Source organism: Chlamydotis macqueenii, chromosome 3 (genome assembly GCF_036417535.1).
Source record: "Chlamydotis macqueenii isolate bChlMac1 chromosome 3, bChlMac1.mat, whole genome shotgun sequence".
NCBI lineage: Eukaryota > Metazoa > Chordata > Aves > Otidiformes > Otididae > Chlamydotis > Chlamydotis macqueenii.
In genome coordinates, this window is record NC_141558.1 from 88982281 (window position 1) to 88988280 (window position 6000).

A 6000-nucleotide genomic window follows, 5' to 3' on the forward strand; every position below is an offset into this window, starting at 1 on the left:
AACTCTTTCATACAGTCAAATAGGCTGGAAATGGCACTTGCCTGCTGAGTCTATTTGCTGTTTGTTATCTTTTACATTGGAAGCACATATATAAAATATGTGCTTAGAATGAGTGAAATGGAGTAAAACCCAGTAACTGGTTCCTTGTATGTTACTTTGCTTCCAGTGCCTGGGTCCAGGACAAATTCACAGATGTCTTTCTCCAGGACCTGGGATATTTTGGTCAGAAAATGGTACAGAAGGGAAAGGCTCTGTGTCCTATTGCCATTGCAGTGCTGGAATCTCACTTTGTTTTTCATTGTTTTTTCTCAGTCTGATCCCGTTCAAGTGTCTTAGCAGATGTGCTTGACCACCTACAGCCTTTTTGGACTGTTCTCCTTCCTGGCTTTTCATGCTCAGCTATTCATGAAATCTGAACTATGTGTTGATCTCTGAGGCTGTTCCAACTTCCCTTAATGCAGCGATTATTTAAAAGAAGAAGTAGGCAGCAGTTCTGCAAAATATTTGTCCCCATTTCTCTTGGATGCTTTCCTTTAATAAGCAGATGAGGAGAGCATCTGGTTTTAGCCGGTTTCCTGGGGAGGCAAAGGCACGGCAAGCACCGTACTGGCTGACTGCACATATGTGTGTGTCTTAGTGCTCCCCAAACAGCTTTTGAACTCACTGGCCGCTCTAAACTAGAGGGACAGAGATCCCCGTGGTCCTGGGCATCCCTACAAACTTCAGACGAACTGGAAAGAAGAGAGATGTGTTATCCAGGGTTTGTTGATGGGCAGACTTCATCACAAGTGCATCCTTTAATAGGCGCCATTCAGCCACGAGGCACAAATCCATAGGGGAAGGTTCCTTAGCTTCACTGCTCACACCACTCCTAATGAAAGCGTACATGGTGAGTGGCTTATGTCTCTTGGCCAGGAGTAAGGCAGTGCTTTTGTGGGTGCTAAAGTCTCAAATCTTATGAAAGACCTTATCAGAGCATATTTCTCCTGTCTTCCACACCAGTCTCTCAGTAATTGTTTTCTGGTTAGTTTATGAATTGTGGAGTCCCATGGGGCTTAATACTGCAGCTACTTCTTATGCATATATGTTGTTTCTCAGTCCAGCTTTCCTCTAAAGAGCTATGGGGCAATGCTACCTCAGCCATTCTTCAGCACTCCTTCTTTCCTGGTGTGTCATGTTCTTCTCTTTCATGCTCTGCTAGAGAGTGAGCATTAGTAGCACACAAGTTTTTGATCAGGAAACAATACTGAGCAAAGCTGAAGTTATATTTTGCCAATTGTATTGTTTACAGCTTCTATTTATAATCTCTTTTTCAATCTATAAAACTGTAACATTACTGATATTTCTTTTCCTTCTCATCTCCACAGAGAAGTCGCTGACTGTCGGTTAGTCTTTAGACATGGCTTTTCCCAGAAGTAGCATCAGGCCTGATTGGATCCCCAGAGAGCTGAGGATGGCAGATCTCCTCTGTCCCTATCCCCTCCCAGTGGTGTGTGGGGGGCTGCATCAGAGCTGCTAGAGCACCCCGTGCCAGAAGGGACTGGCCTGGGGATGAACAAGGCACACAGTGGGTATCTGCCCTAAGTTTACTGCAGTCAGCCCAGTCTTTTTTCCTCATGGTTGCAGGCTAGTCAATCCCAACTCGTATTTTTTTACAGTTGATACAACTTGCTTCTTCCTGAGGCAGCAACAAACTCATTTACAGCTATTAGAGAGAGATTTGCTGCCTGAACTCCTGCTCTCTGTCTTTTTGATCACTGTGGTAAAGTCAGTAGGGATCCAGATCTAGATGCATTAAGCTCATCTGCATTTCTTTATGAGAAAACTCCCTATTTCTGCCCAAACTCCCTTATTACAACTTCAGAAGTAGCTGAATTTTTTCTAGTTTCAGATTGAAGCTTTTGAATTTTGCATGATAAAACAATATATGAGACCTGCCCAAGTCACTGATGTGGCTCTGGGACGAAAGTTAAAACAGCGTGAGGTGCGGAGAATCCATGTATTTCAGTTTTTGTAATTTGTGATTCTTCAAAAATTAGGTGCATTGCATGAACGAGACATTTAGGTATGCTTTCCTGCTAAGGTTTTTGAGATGAAGCCTCTCACTTGTTATAAGTTTTATACCACGTGGTACAACACATTCATTTGTGGTAGTTTTCCGTTCTTCAGTAATTTCATATCTGTGATATGGGAAATCAGATTTTGCCGTGAAAAATATTAAAAACCAATTGCATTTGAAATCTGAGATTCTGCTTTCACTAGAACAAGCCTTGTATTCTCCTTAGCCCAGCATTGCAGTGTAATCACTATTCCTTTTAGGAAACACATTTCTTAGGTGAATTTGAAATGGTAACATTGAAACCTAGCAATGACTAAAGAAATGTGTTTGAAAGGTAATGATTTGCACAATTCTGCAACATTTGCCGTCAGCAATGCTTTAAAAGAGGAGTGAAGTTTCAAACTTGAAAGGAAAGAAGGCGGCATTTGGTTTAGAAGTGTCTTAAAGTGAGTAAATGAATTACTCATATTTCATCCACTGACATCTGAGGTGGGAGCTGCTTTTATTAGTGACTGACAGCACAAAGACAGAGTCACCCAGGAAAGCACCGATAGTCTGATTTACTCATTGCCTTCCTCAACCTGAGAACCAAGAAGTGTACAAACAAATTATTTTCTAATGATGTCTCAGGCTGATGCATGAAAAAAACTTTGGTTTTCTTCTGGGACATGCTTGGTCCAGCAGTTTGATCCCCATGTCTTTAGATACTCCTCACCAGGCATGATGTGTCAGTCCCTTTCTAATTGTGGAGATAGCAAAGCTTTCCCAGTTTCCGCTCAAGCACAGGAACCGTAGAAAGAGGCAGCTCCTCCCCCCTCCAATGAATCAAATCTTCCAGAGAGAGTGAAAAGATTGGAGCTTTTTCATCTGGGAGGGCATAAGCAGAAGGGAATGTGTAAAATTAGCAACATAGTAAAGCATTTAGAGCAGTTTGATTTGTTGCTTTTATTACCTTTCTGACAACACAAGAGCAAGGGGACAGTCAGAGATGAAATACAAGCAAATTCCAAATAGATTAAAGGAAATGCATTTTATGTCACGTACAGCTGGATCTTGGGACTCATTGCCAAGAAACAGCAACTAGGCTCAGGAGTCAGCGAGGCTGGGAAGACGACTGGATACTTCTGTGTGTAGTGTAGTTCAGAGACGCTTTGAAAAGGCTCAAAAACAGCTTTAGAAGGGATGTAAAACCTGAGATAGTTGTGAAATCTGCACAAATCAACCCTCTGAGCATTAAACTTACAACTTCAGTGCTCCTCACTGTTTGATCTTTTCAGCCTGTAGGTAAACATACCTGTCAGACCTCATTGGTGTTAGCCAACATATTAATTTCCCTGTGTATCAAGAGTGTGCCTGGCTGCTCTGGGGTGCTGCAGGTTCATGGATAACACTTTGTCTGTGTCTAGTTTGGGTTTTTCCCAGTTTTTGGGTTTTCAGTGTCACCTCCTAGGGAGAAGAATTCAGCCTTTCCTTTTACTTCAAGATTTTAGACAGGTGGGAGAGCCTGTTTCCCTGTTGGAAATGTTTGTTTGGGGTATTATTTGAGCAAATCCTGAATACTTACAACATCAAGCAAGTTTTAAACAGAGTAGAATTCTTATGGCTGATCCTTACTTGTAGCTATGCTAGTTGGTCACCTCCAATCTAAGTGCTCCTGCTCCAAAAAGGAGGATTTGAGTACTTGCTGGATGATTGCAGAAGAGGAGATTTATTGGTATGTTATTTTGTTCCCGTAAAGATGTCAGCCTGCGAGATTCTCCCTCCCTATTTTTCTCCCTCTGGGCAACTGCATGGTCACTGCTTGCTCCTTTCCTCCAATTTTTATCTGCTCAAGGGCGTGCCTCTTTTGAATGCCGGCGTTGTGTCAAGAGGTTAAGAAGGAATCTACAGGTAAGAAAAGGTGAAGTTCTTGTTGTAGGAGAGGAAGGACCTGGCTGTTGTCCCCATGCCCCTCTGGTGACACCAGAGGGAAGAACCAAGAGAAGGAGACCCACGGTTGTATCTTCTGTATCGCCCGCACTGTGAAATCTAGACCCACAGGCCAGAAAATAAGGTGAAAGCTTGCTTTGTCACATGGCAAAAAATACTTAGCAAACCACAATGAGGCATTTCAGACTATCCTCTTATTCATTCTTAAAACTGTTAGATTTCCTTCTAACACTAGCCGTCAAACAAAATATTTGAATTTTTTAAGAAGCACAGTTACTTTTTGCTTTGTAAATAAGAAACTAACTTATTCATCTGTAGCTGTCTTTGAAATCAGTTTTTTGATTCAATGGAAAAGTGATGACAGCTGTTGTCAGGCAGAAATTAATTCTTTCAGCATAACTGTCCGGGCTCTCAAATGATTTATTCCGTGTAAAGTATTTGGCAAAAATGAAATCTACTTAACCTGTTTAAACAACAAGGGAAAATTATTAAACCAAACTTTCCATGCCGCCTGCCTGGGCCATGCGGGTTGGAAAGCGGCACCCTCACCATTACAGCGAGCAGGGCAGAGGCTATTAAACTGATCCTGGACAAAGTCTCATAATGGGGGATTTTCTCAGTGAGAAGAATGCCAGCATTTGTTTCAGGCCATCACCAAAATCATTGTTCTCATTCTTGTTGTTGTTGGTTTTCGCTGCATTAGAACAGATTACAGCCTTAAAAACAAAGGTCTTCATTCCCCATATCCATTACTTTGTTCTCATGAGAAGAAACCCGTCTCTGCCTGTTATAATAAACTGATGTTCCAGATTATGGTGAAGCTAATCGGAAGTGGCAGTATAATAGGAGTGACTGCAGCTTAAGTTGCAATAAATTTGTTTGTTTATAGATGGGATTTTGTGACAAAGAAAGTGTTTTATAAATCAAAGAGATCTCTCACCAAACTTACCTTACTCAGGAGTAAAATAACATCTAATAACGAGAAAAACAGAGCTGGTTTGAGAAAGCCATTTTCTTAATTTATTTGGAAACAGTTGGTATGTGAGCATTTTGTTCATTTCAGCCAATGCAGCACTGCTATCATTTGATTTTGTCCCACAGTCCCATAATATTTATCCTACATCCTGTTGACATGTGAATGCCAGTTTCTTCCCTTCCCTTTTGCTTTTAGTAAGTTTGTATTCCCCTGGTTTCAGGAAGAACCTGGGCTGTCAAATCAGGAGACAAATGCATTTACTAAATTCTGTTATGTGTATAAAAATATAAAATTCAAAACATTATTGTGACTAGGGGCCACCTCATGTATTTTTCATTCTTGGGTTGGCAATTTTGTTATTATTTGTCAGTTCTGCCAAGATAGATCCCATCAGGACTGCTGTTCTGTCTCTATGGTCCCAGCCTTTATCTCTAATTTGCAACTCGATTGTAGGAACGATACAGTAGTTATCATCTCTTGGTCACTGTTACTCTGCTAATCACCTTTGCACTCTTCTTAATAAGACATTTGGGATAGGAGCAGATTTGAACATATATTTAGAAAACACTACCAAGAATTTTCATATCAGTTTATTTACTGCTTCCAGAAAATTCATCTTTTGCTTTTTGATGGATGGACCGTGAGTATAGGTTTCCAACATAATTTGTTTTACCCTTCTCTAAATTTACTGATATTGACTAATTCATATTTTAAATTATTTTAACAACTGAAAATTTTAAATGTGTACAGCAGAAAGCAGTGCTTTTCTCCCTGACGGGTTAAGAAATATGGAGCTACATTAATACAACATGTTACAGCCTGCTCCTTTCAGTGTAATAGACTATAGATCAGCAATTTGCAACTTGACCACAGACCTCTTGCCTGTCGCTACCACACCAGTCACCTTGGCTGATCACACTGCCAGAAGCTGCAGGATTTTGCAGTTTGATGATGTGCACTACACAGAAGGCTGCATGGCAGAGCTGAGAAATGCTGCTGACGTAGTGCCAGACTGCGACAATTTGTAAAATATAAG